Below are 19,585 nucleotides of genomic sequence, written 5' to 3'. Positions count from 1 at the left end.
CCACACAGGAGCTTAGCATCAGCCCTGGGGCTGGCGGCCAAGAGAGAAGAGCGGGGACTCTCGGCCCTGGGTAGAAATGCAACAGCTTTTGATGAGGGAAGGACGCTGGCACTTTCCACCCAACTGGTGAGGCCAAGAAACAAGAGGAGGGGAGTCACATCACGCTGGAGGGGGAGGGCGCCAAGGGCTGCCCAGGAAGGACTTGGTCTGAGGCTGCGTGGTACCCCCAGGGCTCCCTTTCAGCCAGGCCAGGTGCAGCTGGAAGGGCCTTATTGATATCTCAGATCAGCTGTTTGGGCTTCCGGAGGCCTGGGCAGGGTGCCGGAGGGGTGCAGGAATAGGAATGGGGCTGCTGCCAAGCTGGACTGTTTTCCGATGAATGGTGGCCCGGAACAGGAACAATGGTGAGGAAGGGATGCAGCTCCCACACTGCCTGGGAAATCAGAAGCAAGGGCAGGCAGGCTGAGCACCTGCTGGCTAGTGCTTTGGGGTCCTCGGAAGTCGCTGCTGGCAGGAGTAGAGGAGGAGGAGCACGGGTCCACTGAGCAGTCCTGGGTGGCTTACCCCTCCCCTAGCCAGGGAGGCCATCAACCTCCCCCACCAAGATGGGCCTCCCAGAGGGTGATGCTCTTGGGAGGCAGGGGCTTGCCACCCTTCAGGATCTCTTCCTGGCCTCTCCCTTCTTTGAACCAGTTGGCTTCATTGGTTCTCTTCCCAAACTGACCAGAATATTCTACTTCTATTTTGGCCTAATCACTTGAGCCCTTCAGGCCTTAGTTTCCCCATCTGCAAACTGGGGACAATAATAAAGTCCTACTTCTCAGGGTTGTTTTGAGGATTAGATGAGAGCCCACAAGGAAAGCACATGGCATGGTACCTGGCACATAGTAGACACTCAGGAAGTAGCTACCGTAAACCTTACAGAGGGTGGTTTCCCAAGTGCCAGGCAGGATAGCAGGAATATTGCTTTGCCTTTCACTTGACAGCATTTCTCAATGTTCAGTGTATGTAAGAATCACAGCGGGAATCTGATGCAATGCGGGTTCCCAGGCACCACCCTGAGTAATTCTGGTTGAGTGGGTCTGGCTGTCCTGGGAACCTGCTCTTAATCGCTGCCCCGTGATGATTCTATCAGGCCAATTCTGAGGCTGGTGGTCTCTGTTTCACTTTGAGAACTGCTGATTGAGTGTCGCTTTTACATGAATGGGTTCTGCAGTGAACGCCAAACACATTTGTCATCTGTGCAAAATGCCTGGCTCATGGCGACTTAATATCTCACTGACATAGAAGACCGATAGAGGCAATTGGCGGCAACTTAGATTGGCAGCTGTTAAGCAAATTGGAGGTCTGAAGAGCAATTTTCTGGCAATGTCAAGATTAGCTATTAATATGTATTAACAGACTGTAAAGGATTCATGGAATTTCACAGTAACTGAACTATGAATTGAGAGGCAACCAAAGAGGTCCATTTATTTGTTAATCAAGCAGCATGTTTCAACAATACCTGATTTCCCCATTGTTCCAAAGGCATGCATGAGCCATGCTCTGGGCCTTTCGTTTCTGCATGTTGCATGCTTCCAGTGAGAGGAAGGCTGGTCTTCCCCCAAGAGAGAGGTGGAGCTAGTTCTGCAGATGGGGCTCCAAAGCCCTCCTCCTACCCCTGCCTGGAAGACACCCTCGTTCTCTCCCCAGTAACCACCACCACCAAGCCTGGGGCCCCAACGGAGCCATTTCCACCACCTTTACCTGCACCCCTTTGCCTCAAGCTGCTCCATCCTGATCATAGTCAATGTCACTATGAACAATGTGAGCTCAACTCATGCCCTCCCTCCAGGGCAGCTGGGATAAGGCCCAGGTATCTCAGTGTCCCAGGCACTTGGTGCCCAATACTTGCAGAATTCAGAAAAGGGTGATTAGCTTTGTGGCAATACATGAACATCTTTGCAGAGTACTAAGATGATTTTGTTTATCACTTCAGTTCCTTTTTCCTCTTTCAAGAAGGACGGCCCATTCGCAATCATAGTGAAAGTGAAACAGGAAGGCCATCATGGAGTGCTAGAGGGACAAGCACGTCTAAATCCATCCATCAGCTGTTTACCGAGGAAGTCAGACATCTCTGCAGCTTCTTAGGCCATGGCCGAGGACACGAAGATACAGATATCCAGGAACAGAGTCATACACGATGGCACGGACACAGACCCGGGGCCCAGAGGTGAATAAGACACCCTCAATTGCATGACATCAGAGGTATTACTATTCTTCTGCCTGTAGAGCTTTCAAATAATTTTACATCTCAGAGTCCTTAGAACCCAGAACTTCAGAGTTACAAAATACCTTTGTGATTATCTCATACCACCCTCTGATTTTCAGATGGCAAAACTGAGGCCCAGAGATGAGAGCTCACCCACCCACTCCCAGAAAGCAGCAGAGCAAAGACTGGAACCCAAATATGCCTTTTTGTTGTGCTGCTGGCTGGACTGCAGAGCAAAAAGAGGGATTTTCTCTTTCTATCCACCCAGCAGCCCTTGTTGGAGGTGCAGGGATGGATTCCAGGGCAGAGCGAGGGGGCGGGGAGTGTCATCTGTGTGGTGCCATAACATTCCTATGAAATAAAAAAACCATCTTTGCTACCTTCCATCAACCTCAGAGGAGTATTTTGACAACACATGTAGATTTATGATCAATGGAAATTATAAAACTAAAAAGAAGTGAGTGACCCATTTTATTATCCAGAATAGGGAACGTGGGATAGGTCCCCCTGGGCTGGCCTGATTTCAGAGCTCATTAAAGAAAAATGAGGCAAGAACTGGGAAAAGTCTTTGCATTTTTTTTAAAAAGGCCAGTGACCCTACTGAAACTAAGTGGTAGAAACCAAATACATTGATTTCAGGATACAATTTTTACAGAAAATCAGTGTCTCCCTGATCTCATTCAATAAATACTGAACAAAAATGGAGAGTATTTGCTTTGATGGAACAAAGGTTTACTCTCCCTAGGATGTCTGGAACTCTGCGGAGATGAGCGAGCTCGTCAGCACAGGCTGGAGATCAGACTCTGGAGTCAGGCAGACCAATCTGGATGTAAAATTTGGCAATGGCCCTGACCAGCCCCATGATCTGGGGTCAGTAAGATTCACTCTCCTGGCCTCAGTCTCCTCATCAGTAAAGTGGGAGCTGATGAGAGCACAAACCTCACTGGCTCTTACGAGGTTTAAAGGGATAAAGTCTGCAAAGAACTTACTGTGTCACTTGACCCACAGCTGCTCTTAATGGACAAGCAATTAATACTCACAGTTAAAAGTTTTTTCTCATGAAAAAAATAGAGTTCTTTACTATGTGGCTGTTTCCATCAAGGCGCAGCAGAGCAGAGTGGTTCAGAACACAGGCTCTGCAGCCAGACAGCCTGGGCTTAAAATCGGGCTCTAGTACTTACTGGCTGTGGACCTTGGGCAAGTTACTTAATCTGAGACTCAGCATCCTCATCTGTAAAATGGGGATGATGGTGCTATGGACCTCCTGTGGTTATAGATAATGGTGAGAATAGCTGACTACATGCCTGGTGCACAGACGAATACACTGGCCGAGAGAAGTCACTCTACCTTCTAGAAATTCAGGCCAACGTGGTAATGAAAAGACAAGGACATCTTTCCCAACTAGAATTTTGCCCTAAGCTGCTGACAAGGAGGGAGAGTGGCTGATGTCACTTTTCCTTTCACTTTCCCTGCCTCCCCTGGTTGGAGCCCAAAAAGTGCTGAGTTCAGGGTGTTCCAGGTGGAGAGGGCGAGAACGCTCAGGGCTGCTCTTGCCCGCACCCACTGCCCGGGCTCCTCTGGCACGCACAGGCATTGGTTCCCAACTTCCCGCTGACAGCGTCTGCCACCTGCAGGTCCCGCTTTGCCCTGGATGAGCTTTGGACTGGTCAGCTCGCCCCTCACTCCTGCCCAGCAGGCTGTCTACCTCCCAGCCCGGTCCTCCGTCTTCAGGAGGGACCCTGCAACCTGGTGACAGCTCCAGCCTTGGCCTGAATCAGTCCAATGACTGCCAGTTATGCAAACAGGCCTCAGACTGAGGCGCTGGGGGAGCCCAGTTTGAAGCAAGATATGATTTCAGGGAGAAAGCACACATTCTAATAGGGACAAGGAACAGAAAAGATGGCAATGCAATGTGGCAGCTGGAGTATAATTTAGTGGCCAAGAGAAGACGCTGGTGTCAGATTCCCAGATCTGGCACCTACTAGCTATGAGGTCCGGGCTTTCTCCTAAAGCCTCTATTTCCTCACTGTAAAATGAGCCAAACAGTACTCCCTCCTTCAAAGGTGGCTGTAAAGCTCAGATGAGAGGAGGGAGTTGCATGTGCCCCTGCAGGCGAGCGCTCAGGAAACACCTCATTGCATCATGGGGTGGGTGTGAGGATGAAGTCAGGAAGGCCAGACCAGGCCCTTGCCTGGGTGTGTGTTTAGTTCATGTTCAGTGCTTTTATTAAGCACAGGTGCCATGGACGCATGGCACAGGAGTGCTGTTCCAGCTTGGGAGAGCAGGGAATGATTTTCCCAAGAAAGAAGTATTCATGCAAAGCCCACAGAGGAGAAGGAGTGAGCTGGCATCAAAGGCCATCTAAGAGAGGATTGGGTGGGGGAACAGGGAGTGCAGCCTTGAGGCGACAGACAGTAGGGCACCTCTGCGAACCTCGAAGCTGGTCGGGAACGGGAAGGGCTCCATGGCTGTCCCTGCACAGGCTTTATGCCCAAAATGACAGGGCAGGCCGGTCTGCTGAAGAAGGATGAGCCCACGGGGTCTGGGAAGGCTGCAGCACCCCCCGACCAGGGCCTTCCAGAAAGGAAGTGTAGCAGACATAATTACACCGGTCTAGCAGGGTGGGACGTTGGGATCCTTTTTTATACACTAAGTGGCATTCTCTGAGCCAAAGCAAAGAACAGAAAGGTTCAAAAAAGTAAGTAGGGTCGGGGCCTGGGGGGTGGGTTTTCATGAATGAATCTGCTTCCTGTGGCAACTGACGCCTCCAAGGGAGGCCCCTTGGCTCCAGGGAACAAAGGCATCCAGTGACAGCTGGGGACAGGCCACCCAGCCTTCCCAGGGGACAGCCTCGGCCCTCCCTTTCCGCCTGACTCATCTTTCACCTCCCCATGCCCAGCACATTCTCAGGCCAGGCCCTCCCTGCAAAACTGCCTGGTGGGGGATTCTCCCTCCTCTATTTCTGAAATGTTCTTTTCTTTTGAAAAACATCAAAACCACAGTCTCTCAAGAGAAGTCAGAAATACCTCCACTCTGTGTCTTCCTCCACTGCCCCGAGGAAGGCACTGGGCAAAAGGGTCAATGCGAGATCTGGAATGAAGCAGAAAGATCTAGAAGGCTCTAGATCAACTGATCATTCACTAACTAATCTATGACCCCAAGGTGGCCAGACAAGGGAAAACTACAAACTCACCTGCAGGGCTCTGTGATGGGTCAGGCATCCCACGAAGCACTTGACAGTCACCATCTCAGTTAATCCTCACAATAATCCCCAAAGTGATATCCCCAACTTACAAATGAGTCAACTGAGGCTCAGAGGGCTTGAATTCATGTCCCAAGGCTCTTGCAAGTGGTGAGGCCCAGGTTCCACCCTGGCTGTCCTGTTCTGAAGTACATGTCTTTGGCCCCCAAGTCAGCCACCCCCACGATGACCTCCCGTGTGACCTCAGTCATTCCCACGGGGGATGGCAAGAAGCCTGCAGGCTGATCCACAGCCCAGATCTATGTGGCTTCTGGGTACAGGGAAGCCACTTGGGCAATGATTATTGAACTCGGTTCTTAGTAGGGAAGTTCTGATTAACTTCCTTTCCTTTAAGTTGTTACGGAGTTTTAAAATTCCCATAGCTAATTGCTGAGGCAGAATATCCCATAAAGATCATCTATAAATGCTGTTAAAGGAAAGTCACATTTTGTTATCAAAGATACTCCTGGTCTCAGTTGTGTAAGTCACAGGGTGAGGTCTGGCCTTCTTGAGCCCTGAAGCCATACTTGGTTTCTATCAAGACTCACAATGAAGATGCTTTACGCAGCAGAAGGACGCATTTCTCCTACGCTTTCAAAAATCAGATTTTCAGGGCAGTTTATACATGACGTCTAGTACACCTACAGCGCTGTGTGGGGGACTGAAAGGGACTCGAAGGAGTCTCTTTCATGGACACCTGGATGGAGTTCAGAACTGAACCAGCTTCTCAAAGGGCTACTCTAAGACCCCCAACCCGGCCAACTCCGGGCAAATCAGAGTTCACAGGCCAGACTCACAGAGGGCCAGGTGGGCTTCCCGAGTTGTACGTGCAGTGGGTCCCAGCCCAACAGCCCACCACTGCATCGCTGAGGCTTTGCTACAGCTCAGTCAGCCTGGGGTGCTCTTCAAACTGGGCCAGAATCCAGAGGGCAGGGCATTTTCTCTGAATGTTATAGGAACTTCTAACCAGAAACATCTGGAAATACATGGGACTCTGCCGGATGCCTCTGGGTAAATCTCCAGCTCAGCCAGGCTGGGCATTCTCTGTATGAGCTTGTGAGTCACTGGTCTTTTTCTTATCATCACCCCTTACAAAATGGCCCTCCCCCACCTTCCTTCTCTCTTCTCTTCTGTCTTCTTCCTTTCCTTGCCTTTCCTTCCACTGAACATGCCACACGCAGGGCAGTGAACGTCCTGTTCCTTCTCCATGGAATGTTCTTTCCCCAGATTCTGTAGGGGCACAGGGATGGTATCTTGCAGGGGGAACTTTGGGGAAGGGAGGATTTATACCAGAGGCGAGAAGCATGCTCTCACCTTCCCGTTGGACATTGCCCATGGAATGTCCCACAGGAACCTCAAACTCGGAATGTCTGAGAGTGGTCACTGCCCTCTTGCTGTGTCCCATCTCAGGGAATGGCACTGCTGTCTGCCCAGGTTCCCTGCCAGGTACCTAGGCACCCACTCCCCACAGCCTGGCCACAACCCCCCATCCTGGCAACCCTGGTACAGACCACATCCCCTTGAGCCTGGACTGCTGCTGACAATCCCCTAGTTTCTGGGCTCCAAGCCTGGGTCCCCTCTGGACCAAAACAGAGGCTCTGATCACAGCTCTAACTCTGCTGTTCTTGTGCTTTAAACCCATGATGAGTCCCCACTGCCTTCCACGGAAAGTGCAGATGCCTGAGCCTGGCACCCAGCATCTGCATCCTGGCCCCTGCCAGCCCCTCAGGCTCTGTCTCTCAGCAGCCCCGTCCCATGCAGGGCACTGGACCCCTGTGATTTCTCTAGAAGTGCTGCCCTTTCTTGCACCTAAGGGACCTGCCCAGGAGCGAGTCCCCTGCCCCCAAGTCTCTCTGGATTTGCTCACTCTCCTCTTCCCACTAACTGTGGGGCTTTCAGACCTCACCATATTCCTCACTTCCTCTAAGATGATGTCTCTGATGACCCAGCCCCGCCACCAGGCTTGGATCAGTCAGGTATCCCCTTTTCCTGGTGCTCTGCCAGTGATCTAGGCTCATCTCTCTTATAGAACGTGGTATTATTATTTTTACCATTATTGCTGTTATCATTCACAACACAGCCACCAGCACCACCAGAAGAGCTAATATATTTTGAGTGCCAGGTGCCAAGCATCGTCCTAAGCTCTTGTGTAATCACATTTAGTCCTTCTATCACTCCTACAAGGTAGAGATGTATTATATTCCCATTTTATAGATGAGGCAACTGAAACCCAGAGAGGTGGTCATTTAAGTCACAAAGCTAGCCGGTGGTGGAGCCAGGATTTGAACCCAGGTAACTGGATTCTGGAGCTTACTCTCTTCTCACAACATACTGTAACTGTCTGTTTACCCATTTGACCCCTATCTCTGCTCCCTGAAGTTCAGGACTGTTGCCTTGCTCATCCTGGAATCCCCCATGTTGAGCACCACGCCTGCCCCCAGAGCAGGAGCTCAAAAAATGTTTGCAGAACAGAAGCAAACCTGGCAATTTTACAGTTTGCCCTGATGAGGGCATGTGGTGCCCGGCAGAGTTCACGTAAACAACACGATGATGATACAGAATCACTGTGTTATTTATCAGATAAACGCAGGCCCCACCCTTGTCTAAGCACCTCAAACCCTCCTCCTCTAGATCTCCGTATTATCTGTCTGTTGTCTGTGTTCTCTTGCTGTTACTTTGCCATAAAGCTCCCAGGAGGCAGAGCGCCAGTTCTCACAAATCCGCCTCACCCTGGGGCACGTAACTGAGTGCCTACCAGGGAAGGCTGTTGGTGGCTGACTGGGTATCCCATGGGGTGAAGGGTGGAATGAACTACAGGGTGATAACCCCAGGTCCTCATTCCTCCCCATGGCAAAGTAAGAAACACGGGACTGGAGTATGGCAGGCCACCCCGTTTTCCACCTGTGACCGTATTCAGAACTAGGGGAGGGAGAAACAGCAGGCATTTGGGTCCAGATCTTAAGGTCCAGTCCTGCCCTTGTTAGCAGCACAGCCTTGGGCAAGTTGACCTCTCTGAGCCCCAGTTTCTGCAACTATAAAACGGGCCCGGGGTGAGATTTAAATGAATGACATTCATCTTGTGCCTACACAGGGCCCAGAACTGCTGGTCCTTCAGGAGGGATCATGCCCCTGTGATCCTGAGGCCAATCATCTTTCTGATGAATTTTGGGGCTGAATTTTCCTCAAGCAGCTCTGTAACTCCAACTATCTCAAGATAGTTGGATTTAAAATTTTTTAATAAGAAAAATAAACAGAAAAGCACGTCCACTTCTGCAGAGAAGCATGGGCTGGGCCTGAGCAAACACCTCCCTGTGCCCCTCTGGCGGCAGTGCTGACCAGGTACCTCTCAATAAGCAGCTCTGCTGGCAGGAGCTGGCCCTCCCGGCCTTCCCTGCTATTGTCTCAGAGCTACTGGCACAGGGGAAGCCCTGCTGCCTTCTTCGGAGGAGCAGTGCCCAGCCAAAAGCTACAGAGATTGCTGGTGGTGGCAGGGAGGAGGCATGAGCCCACATTCCTGGGCAGCCCCCACAGGCACGCACTTTCGCCAGGGCTGGGCCATGGGGGCATGGCAGCCATCATGGCATCATCAGAAGGCTCAAAGCGCCCCCAGCTGGCTTTTCAAAGAAACCAGACCCATCACCCAACTCCTCCTACCTTACAACGTCAAAAGCAGGGCTCCCCTCCTCAGAGGCAGTATAGATAAGATCAGTGCAGCCAACCAATCTCCCTGGGTTTGAATCCGGTTCTGCCACCTACTTAGTGACGTGTGATCTTAGGCAAGTTACTTTACCTCTCTGTGCCTTAACTTCCTTATCTATAAGGTGGGGATAGTATTAGGTTGGCGCAAAAGTAATTGCAGTTTTACCATTACTTTTGATGACAAGAACTACAATTACTTTTGCACCGACCTAATGGAAGTACCAACCTCACAGAATATGCAAAGCATTCAGAAGATTGCCTGAAATACAGTGTGTGTCAAAGTGTTGGCTGCGACTCCCAACAACTGACCCTGGTTCAAGGGTTCCATCATGCAGCCCTGGGAGGGAGGGTTGAATACAGGGGAACTTGCTGGGTTTAAAGGTGCCCCCAGAATCAGGCAAGGCCCTTTCTTGACACCCACAGTCACAGTGTTAGTGCCTCCCACAAAGGCCTTATAAATGTCCCCTTTCCTCTTTCTTCCATGCCACGGGAGAATCTTGGATCTACTCTGAGGTCTTTTCCCTGTGGGATCTGGAAAGCTAGACTCCAGATTTTGCATCTAGCAAAAACAGTCTGGCCTCATGCCCTCCATAGCTACATTCAAGATATGTCTTATCTACATCATCTTCCAGTTAAAGAACCCAATGGCAGAACAGCATTGTGGGAAGAGGACACACCCTGGAGACAAGGTGCATGGGTGGAATCCCAGTGTGTGACCTTGCACACATCACCTCACTGGTCTGGGCCTCAGTTTCCCCATCTCTCACAGGACTGGTCATACCTACTACACAAGGGTGTGTAGCAAAGATTAAGTGAGACGATGTGTGTCAAGTTCAAAGCACAGGGCTGACGCCCTCTTTGTGGACCACAAGTAAGGAAATAAGTGCTTAAAAAAAATACTTAATACTTAGTTCCAGAAAGAAAGCTTCCAATTCCGATATCACTGCAAAATCAGTCCCCATTTGTTTTGCCATCTGGTCTCATCAGTGATTAGGAAGCTGGGGAGGAGGATGCCAAAAAGAATCTGGAGACTGGGGGTATCAATAGATGACGTCAGCACCTGGGTGCGGCAAATGCCCCGGTGACAGCAACACCAATCGGATACCTGACTGAGCTCAGGTTTGGATATGGACACTTGGACAGGAGGGACATTTGGTGGCTAAGCCCCAAAAGGTGTTTTATTACCTAGTGCTGTGCATGACAGGCACTCCCGCCTGTTACTTCACCCTTAGACCCTTAGAGGGTGGGTTGGGGAAGGGAGAAGAGACATGAGGAGACTCAGAGATAGGGCAAGAAGGTCTATTTCAAATGTAATGAAAGGTGAATTTTTTAAAAGTAAGTAAAATCCATTGATTTAGTTTTCAGGCCACCTATAAATGTCCCTGGGATCAAAACTTACGAAAACAAGCCATTGAGTCTAACTTTTCTGCCAGGACCTTGTCAAAGGCTGGGGAGGCCCTTAGGGGAATGGGGATCACTGCTTTCATCTTTCCGAGGCACCCATGTCTTTGGGGGAAGCCTTGCTGGGGTCTGGCTTATGGCACATAGACCAACAGAGGACAGGCTCCTGGCACAGCCTGGTCCATGCCAGCAAAGCTCACGAACCCCAGGGGGCCCAGCCACCACAGGACGTGGCCATAACCTGCCACCTCCTGCTTCTGAACCGCTGATGCTGAGGTGTACCCAAATAAAACCGACCACCAGCAGCGCAATCCTCTTCCCTGGAGGGACCGAGCATAGCTGTGGAGCTGGTTGCAGTTTCTCCCGCCCTAGGACAGAGGGGAGGATGTTGGGGTGGACTTTCTGCCATCACTGCTGATTCCCTCAAAATGCCACCAAAGGCCCAATCTGCTGGGCTGCCAGCCCCTGGGGCAGGCTCATCTGTCTCATTCACAGCTCTATTCCCAATGCCCAGTACATTGGGGATTAAACAGTAATTAGTAAACAAATGCACCTTGAAGGAGGCCGCAGTTGCGTTGGTGCAAAACCACATTTTGGAATCATGACATGGATGGACATTATGCCAGGGAAGGAAGGGAACTAAAAATAGGAAACCTTTACTTGGTGCTGGAAACTGGACACATTATACCCCGAATCCTTTCAACCCTGAGAGGTGGACACGCTCAGCTCCAATTTGCAGATGGAAACGCTGAGGCCCGCAGAGGCTGAGTCCATGGTCCCAAGTCTCAGGGCTGGCAGGTTGGGGTGCAGGGGTTTACACTCAGTTTGCTTACTCTCCTATTACAAAATGTGGCCTCAGAGCCACAGCCCTCGAGCCCATTTTCAGAACAGGGATACCAGGTTCCCTCTTCTCCTCCTGATCCCCCCAAAATAAAACCGGGAGAAGCCTTTCACGTCTGTTTTCATACTTCCAGCCCAAGCAGGACTTACTCTCTTAGGTCTCAGCAGCATAGACCGCCACCTCGCTGCACAGGCTGGAGGAGGATGACATCTTTTTGGTGTACTTGTTTTGGCTTTGGTTTGCTTATGGATTGAACTGCCTGTTTAGTTTGCTGGTGGGAGTATCCCTGTTCGGGCTGCCCTTGTTTTCCAGGGCGGGGGCAGCCGTGTCTGGGTGATAGATACGTTCGCCCTCCATGCCTCTAAGCCGTGTTGTGTACAGTAAGTTAGCCCTCCAATGAGGGTTCCGGTCAATTTGGGTTCTCTGGCTTGGAATGATGCAGGAGACAGCCAATATCAAGGCACACAGATAAACAAGATGAAATGGAGCTGGCAGCCAGGACTGGCCTGAGGAAGACAGCTCGTAAGTGCAGCACAGACAGCAAACGTTCAGGATGCAGGACAGCTGCAGCAGTCCAGGACAGAAGGTAAGATGGGCATCCTCTCCCTAGCTTTGACATTGAGGCAGCTGCAGCTAACTACTTCACAGCTGGGACCAGGGAGCTGTGGGGAACAGACTTTTCTGGCAGTTGCAACCCAGGAGCCTTGTAGAGCCCTTCTGGGAAAATGATGCATCTTCTGTCCACTCCAAGTTGGCCTTGGATTCAACCTGGCCACTCCTAGAGATGAACAGTGTGGGCGAGCAGAAGCCATTCCTCTCCCCATTTCTTCCCAAAGCAGAGGATAAAGGAGTGAGGATATTACATCCTGGACTTGGGACTTTTCATATGCCATTCCCTCCATCTGGAATGTCCTTTCGCCTTCCCATTCTGTCCTTTCAAGATCCAACCAAGTGTCTCCTCCTCTGGGCCTGTCGCTGGGCCAGCCACGCCACACTTTGTGCCACCTGCATCCGAGACACACCACTTCATCATACTGTGTCACAGGAGGCTATTTAATACCCATCCAGGCCCATAATGAGCTCCTGGTGCCTCTAGCCCCTCCCTCACACCTAGCATGGCAGGAGTTCAGTAAACAGTTGCCAGGTGAACACCTGTATCAGTGGCTAACATTTATTGGGCCCTTGCTAAGTGTCAGGCCCTGCATCAAAGGTTTTGTGTGGATTATCTCAGGGACAATCCTTATGACAACCCTCTGTGGCAAGAGTCACTCTTCTCCCATGTCATACAAGAGGCCATGTGAACAGAGAGGTTAATTAACTGCTCTCAGGTCACACAGTAAATGAGTGGCAGAGGCAGGATGGCAACCCAGGTTGGGTAGTTCCTCCAGAACGAGTGAAAGAATGGTGGAGGAAGCAGCAGGGAGCTTTCAGAGCAGACTGGAAGCAAACCAGTGAGTACAAGGCCCTAGAGGGAGGCCCCAGTGCTGTCTCTGTTTTCAGTGTGGCTCCGCTGTCAGCTGACACCAGCCAGTCTGACAGATCAGAGGACGAGGGTGCCTGCCTGCCCAGCCAGTGTAATGCTACTTAGAGCCCCAAGTCCTGGGACAGGTGAGATCAGGAAACAGGAAGTGCAAAACCACCCCGACACTAACCAGCCAGACACGCATGGCCAGAGGAGGAGGCCTTGGGGCTCCCCCATCCAGATGGCCTGTGCTGCTCCTCCTCTTCATCTTTCTAAACCCAACCTACTCTCCGCAGACCTCTGCCCCAGCGCCATCGAGCTCCCCCTCAACTCCTAAGCACACGGCACTTCACTAGGCCACTGTCTGCACACCCTACGATTCTGCACACCCACTTCTCACTTCTCCAGCAAGGTTCAAGTTGCGAGAAGACAATACGCTAGACCTTACGCTGCTTCTGTCACTCATGGCACCTATGACAGCCATCCTTCCATGTTCCTGCCCTGATGCTGTCTGTCTGAAATGCCTGGATCTCAAAGTCGGAGGGCAGGTGCTTGTTAAAATGCAGATTCCTGGGCCCTGCTCCCAGAGACCCAATCTGGGCACAGGAATCTGCATTCTTCACAAATCATTTGGGTGAACTGTCTGCAAAGAAACCCTGCTTGAATCCTCAGTACTTTATGACTGGCTCACAATCATCCTCTACACAATTTGCCAGGTCCCCTGTCTTCTCACTTGAGCGTCAGGACAACTGATAAGATGGTCAGCACAGGAAGCATGATTTCACAGGGGAGGAAGCTGAAGGTCACAGAGAGGCTTGCTCAAGGGGACAGAGTATGTGGGGCAGGAGGTCAGTCTCCCCTAGTCTGTTGGTCATTCTGGCCAGGTATCTGCTTCTGTCAGCTCATCTTGGCCTCTGTGTTTTTTCTGTCTTTTATTTCTTGCTTGCTGTTATCCTTAAAACAATTGCAAAAACTAATGGTAATCATTAGAGGAAAACAATAACAGGAAAATAAAATTCCTCTAAATTCCCATTAACCAGAGGTAATTATTATCCCTGTTTTGATGTTTTCCCAGCTTTCTGGGGTAAGTTTTAATTGGTATTATACTGTTTTGTAAGTCACATTTTTCCAACTGACAATTAACCAGCATGACATTGCTCTAACTGGCTCTTGACTCTGGAAGAAAGATACTGGCCATCTACCTTGGAGCTTCCCCTTTCTGTTCATCTCCACATCTATGTCTGCCTTCCTCAGTGGCTTCTTTTTATCCTCTCCCCTCTGCCCTCCAAGGAGTCTAAGAGCTGGTGGGACCCAGGAGGGCAGGGGCCCAGCAGGGTAGGGTGGGAGCAAGCCTTCCCGGGTAGGGTTGGAACTTCAGGAGGATCAAGGCCCCCAGTTCAGGATTTCAAGGGTCCCCAGTGTTTTCTTGAGTCAAACCAGTGGGACAAGAGCACATCATGGCCAATGAAGTACAGGAGCTGGCACTTTCCACAGGGCACCTGAAAAACACAGTTGGGAACTCTGAAATTCATCCTAACCTCAGACAGATGGGTGGCTCCTGTCTGAAATTCCTCCTCCAACTCCTTGCTTTTTAAAGAGAACAACTCACAGCTTTTTTTTTTTTTTTTTTAAGGAAGAGTTTGGAGTTGAAGATGGTTTGATCATTTCAGATGTTTCTCCATAGAACACAAAACGCTGGGTGCTAAGTGTGTGCACAGACTGTGGGCGCATCCAAATTTCTGTTTCCTTTCTTTTGAAATCCATCATGCTCCTCCTGGCTTTGCTTTACATTAGTCACAGCTATGGGGAAGTTTTAAAGTCAAGCCCGAAGAGACCTGCCAATCAGTTCCTGCTGAAGACTTCTGAATGGCGACTGATTACAATCCCTAATTGTTTCTAAAGGAACCACTTACCCAATTAAAGCCGCAGCCCATGAAAGGGAAAGAAGTGAAGACTCTCTTGATGTAGAGCTGTGAGAAATTGCAGCTATTATTATTATTACTATTATTGCTGACATTGTTTTTAAAATCATGCTATGTCCAGAGGGCATCAACTCTTTCAACACTAGATTTTATCCTCAGACATGCCGGAAGGCACAGCTGTGCCTGGATCCACGTCTCTCTCCCCTGTGCCTGCCTGATTTCTCCCCTGTGCTTGCCTGATTTTTAACTTGCTTGCCAGGCTTGGCTAAGATGTCATTTCCTTGGAGGGATTTCCCTGAGTAGCTTAGGGTCCCTGTTCTCAGTTCTCTGACTGTCTCCTTATCCTCCCACTAGTCCATAAGCTTCCTGTGCTCAAGGAGCTCATTTGCCATTTTCATGGCTGTATCTCCAGCACCTAGAACACTGCCTGGGACATAGTAGATGCTCAATAAACACCTGTTGAATGACTGAAAGGGATTGGAGAATGAAGCATTTCCTACTTGGGCTCTGAGTGTAGACTCCTGTCTATACTCGATTATAAAATCACTTGATTAACTCATTCATTCATTAAACATTTAGGAACACCTACCATGTGCTGGGCAATGGACTGGTTGCTCCAGTCTTATCATCTCCACTCTACCAATGCCCAAAACACTACTCCAAGGTATCGTGAATGTGCTTCCCCAGAGCCCTGCTACCTGGGGCCTGCTCACTCCCATCAGCCTTCCTGCTGGCCCCATAGCCACAGTCTGTGCTGGGATTTGAGGAGTAAATTTCTGTTTGCATTGGTGTAACTTCAGCACCTGAGCAGATGGCCAACTTCCCTGGCCTTGCTGTATATTCTTGGCTAGATTAACACATTTATTGCTCCTCCAAGGGCTGAATAGGATGAGCTGGGAGCAAGGTTTGGCCCTGAAGGATCTTGAATGTAGGCCCCTGAGGGGTGCAACACAAAATTTAACTGATCAAGACCTTAGGGACTTCCAGGGATTGGCAAATTACATTATTAGAACCATTCCCTTCTAGAAGGTTCTAAGAATGTAATTTGCCATTGCCATGATCATGTGCACCATCATTCGGGGTGGGGGTGGATGGCCAAATAAATGTCTGTTTCCTTTTGGATCCCTAGAGACCCACTTGTTCACAATTACACTGGTGAACTAAGGCAGCTTGGTGGACCAGACAAAAATGCCAGGTGGGCATAATCACCCTTTGTCATGATAGTGACCAGTCCCAGGCATGTCCTTAATAGCCTCCTTACTCTAACCACCAATATTTATCTGCCCTACATCCTACCTTTCAGGACCCTGAATGCTGCAAGATAGATGAGATTATTCAGATATATCAGATCTTGCTATGGGTTCTTTAGGCAGTGTAATCTAATCACATATACAACCACATCTAAGCCCAGTTAAAATGTGTATGTCGGGGATATTTTTGAGGAGTTACACTCTAATGTCTCAGCCCTACAGCAGGTTTTGATGCAGCTCAAATCCTGGCACACCCTGTCCCAGCCCATTACACCTATAGACCAGCCTGGCCCTTTCCAGAAAACCCCATCCTGAATCAGGTTGTTGAGCTTCTCTGTCTTGGGGGAGAGGAGGGGAGGAAGTGCATGTTGCCTCCTCTGTCCACCTCTCAGCGGTCCATGATCACTGCGATTTCCCTGCTTGTTCTGTGGAAAGAGTCTAGTTTTAGTTTGCGGTACCAGGTACCAATTCCAGGCCTCTGGTTTACACTACAGCCTTCTAATTACAAGCCCCTTAGTTTTTCATTTTAATTCAGCTGCCTTGTTTTTCTCTTTGAATATGCTCAATGGCAGGTCCAGTGTCTGCTTCAAGCATGGACTCTGCACCAGGGGATGTACAAACATGGACTTCACTGGCCTGCAAGACCACCCAATTTTGACAAGGTCTGTCAGAAAATGAAAAGGATAAAAATTACCATTGAACTTTGAAGCTAGGCCTAAAGCAAAGAATTAAAGAGTCTCTGATTACAAATTTCACTAAGGATTCTAGATGAGATGCTTAGAACCCCTTATGAAATATGCACTATTTCTTTCTTTTTTTTTTTTTTTTTTTTTTTTTTTGAGACAGAGTCTCGCTCTGTCACCCAGGCTGGAGTGCAGTGGCGCAATCTCGGCTCACTGCAAGCTCCGCCTCCCGGGTTCACGCCATTCTCCTGCCTCAGCCTCTCCGAGTAGCTGGGACTACAGGCGCCCGCCACCACGCCCGGCTAATTTTTTGTATTTTTAGTAGAGACGGGGTTTCACCGTGGTCTCGATCTCCTGACCTCGTGATCCGCCCGCCTCGGCCTCCCAAAGTGCTGGGATTACAAGCGTGAGCCACCGCGCCCGGCCTGCACTATTTCTTTCTGCTGTCTCTCTGTTGTCTTCTCTGACCTCTGTCAACAGAGGCTTGGCTCAGGCCTATTCACCACACGCCTTGTTCTTGCCAATCCTGCTTCACTGGCTCAAGAGATGGACACAAAGGGATTGATGATGTCAAGCCTGAAGAGCTCCCTGTGGTCTAGCCACATCTTGATTAATCAAGATGGCAGAGGCAAAGCAGCTGAAAAGATCCTCCACACACCGCTCCTACTGGCCCTTGGGAGCCATGGTGACTGCCCGACCTTGTCTTGCTTGAGTCTGGTGAGTGATGAACCTGCCCACGGACCATCCGTCCTGTGTGGGTTGACCTGGGGCTGTGAGACCCACTGCCCACTCTCCAAGAAAACCAATCCCTGGTGTGTAAAGGGTGATAAGAATTGGCCTATAGGAAGTCCAGGGTTGGAAGCTAGGCTCCACCACACAAGAGCTATGTGCCCCTGAGTCAGGGGCTTAGAACTTAGTTCTGAGTCCTGAGACTTATTTAAGTGGAGAAGTGACACCCACTTCCCACGATTGCTAGTATTAGGTGAGAAAACAATCACGGTGGGGAGGAGATACAGGGGAGGCATGCTCAGAATTAAAAAAAAAAAAAAAAGAAATAACAGCTTTATTGAGGTATCATGTACACTTTTGCATTTGAAAGGAACCTGAGAACTGTTTAACTGAATTTAGAGCTGGGAAAACTGAGACTCAGAGAGGTGAACTGACTCACTGGAGGTCATGAACCCATACGACAAGGCTGGGCTGAAGAACCAGGTCTTCACTGCTGTTTTCTTGTTTCGGCACCACGGCCTCAGGCTCATCTAGAAAATGGTCATCTTTAATTCGTAAAGGAAGGCAAAGAAACAGAAACAACCTGAAGTGTTGACACGAACACAACGCTTGCTATGCTAACGGCTGCACAGCTACTGTCATTTTATCCTCTGCCATTTCATGAGGAGGGAACCATTATTATCCACATGCGCAGATAAGGAAATTGAGAGTCAGAAAGCTGGGAACGTGCTCAAAGTCAAGTGGCTACAAAATGGGGGCGCTGGACTTAGAAGAGTCCATACCAGAACCGGGGCTCGCAAGGCTGACACCCTACCACCCACTTCCAGCCCTAAAGCACCAAGACACACTGGGGAGATTTCCACTCCTGGGTTGCCTCTCACACAGGCTTGCCAGATTTAGCAAAGAAAACACAGAACACTAGCTAAATGGGAGCACAGATCATTTTAGTATGAGTATGTCCCTATATCACATGGGATATACATATACTATAAAATTATTCATCGTCTATCTGAAATTCAATATGAACGGGGTGTCTTGTATTTTATCAGTCCACCTTACTCTAGCATGCTGTATTATTTGACCACAGCTGATCTCAAATGCTCTGTAAGGCAACTGCGGCAGCTCCACCCGTGGAGGGAAAGACTAAGGGAGTCCTCCAGCAACTGTTCTGGGCAAGGAGTGGCCCAGGAAGCCCACGGTGAGGCCTCAGAGGTGCAGAGGGGAGGCCTGAGGACAAGTTTCTCTGCCTCCCGGGACCCTGGCTGCTGCTCCTAACCCTGTGTGAACAAATGCTTCCACATGGCAAGAGCTCCCTAGGTAGCGACACGGGCAGAAAACCACCCAGAAGTCTCCCCTTTAAAAAAAATGGTGGTGAAATATACACAACACAAAATGTACCTTCTTCTCCTTCCAGTTCAGTGGCATTCAGCACATTGCCATGGCTGTGCAACCATCACCAACCCCCGATCTCCAGAACCTTTTCATTTTCCCTACGGATTCTCTGTACCCATCAAACATGAACTCCCCACTCCCCTCCCCCAGCCCCTGGTAGCCATCATCCGGAGGCATCCTGACTACTCCGGGTGCAGTCAGATACGTCGTAAAGTATTTGTCCTTCTGTGTCTGGCTTCTTTCAGTTAACATAATGCCCTGCTCACCACTTGAAGGCCACTATTTTCTCTGTTTAGGACTACTTCAGTAGCCCTTTAACTACTCACCACACTACTGCTCTTTTCCATATAATCTATTTTCAACACAGCAGCTAAAGTGATTATTTTAAAATGTCAGATCATATCACACTCTCCCTATAAACCTCTAATAGCTCTCCTTCAACTCAAATTTACATAATTGCCTGTAATGTCTTATATGTTCAATTATATACATATACACTTACCACCATGTCTGTGAAATGTCTTTCTCCTACTTCCCCAGTGTGAACCCTCAAGGTTCATCCACATAGCTTGTGTCAAAATTTCATTCCTTTTTAAACACTGAACAGAATTCGTTTTATATAGGAAATGTTTTTCTCTGAGAAGAGGTCAGAAAACACCCAGTCCAATCGCTCGGTCTTCTGGGCACTAAAGGGATACGACAGAGCCCCTTTCC

General features: G+C 49.6%; 1 protein-coding gene and 1 long non-coding RNA gene across 4 annotated transcripts in view; one reads left to right on the top strand and one right to left on the bottom strand.

The window, feature by feature from the left end:
- CHST11 (carbohydrate sulfotransferase 11) overlaps nt 1-19,585 on the bottom strand; it is a 308,317-nt gene that overhangs the window by 20,490 nt on the left and 268,242 nt on the right. The window lies entirely within an intron of this gene.
- Nucleotides 1,796-2,852, top strand: LOC134732207 (uncharacterized). 2 transcript variants are annotated; one of them, XR_010115146.1, is made up of 3 exons: nt 1,796-1,855; nt 1,999-2,247; nt 2,371-2,851. It is a non-coding gene; the product is annotated as an uncharacterized lncRNA (long non-coding RNA). The 2 variants fall into 2 exon arrangements; XR_010115145.1 differs by having other exon boundaries at nt 1,799-1,855; nt 1,979-2,247; nt 2,371-2,852.

Source organism: Symphalangus syndactylus, chromosome 13 (assembly GCF_028878055.3).
Source record: "Symphalangus syndactylus isolate Jambi chromosome 13, NHGRI_mSymSyn1-v2.1_pri, whole genome shotgun sequence".
NCBI lineage: Eukaryota > Metazoa > Chordata > Mammalia > Primates > Hylobatidae > Symphalangus > Symphalangus syndactylus.
Note: the sequence above shows the minus strand (reverse complement) of the source record. Positions and strands in the feature narration are given on the sequence as shown.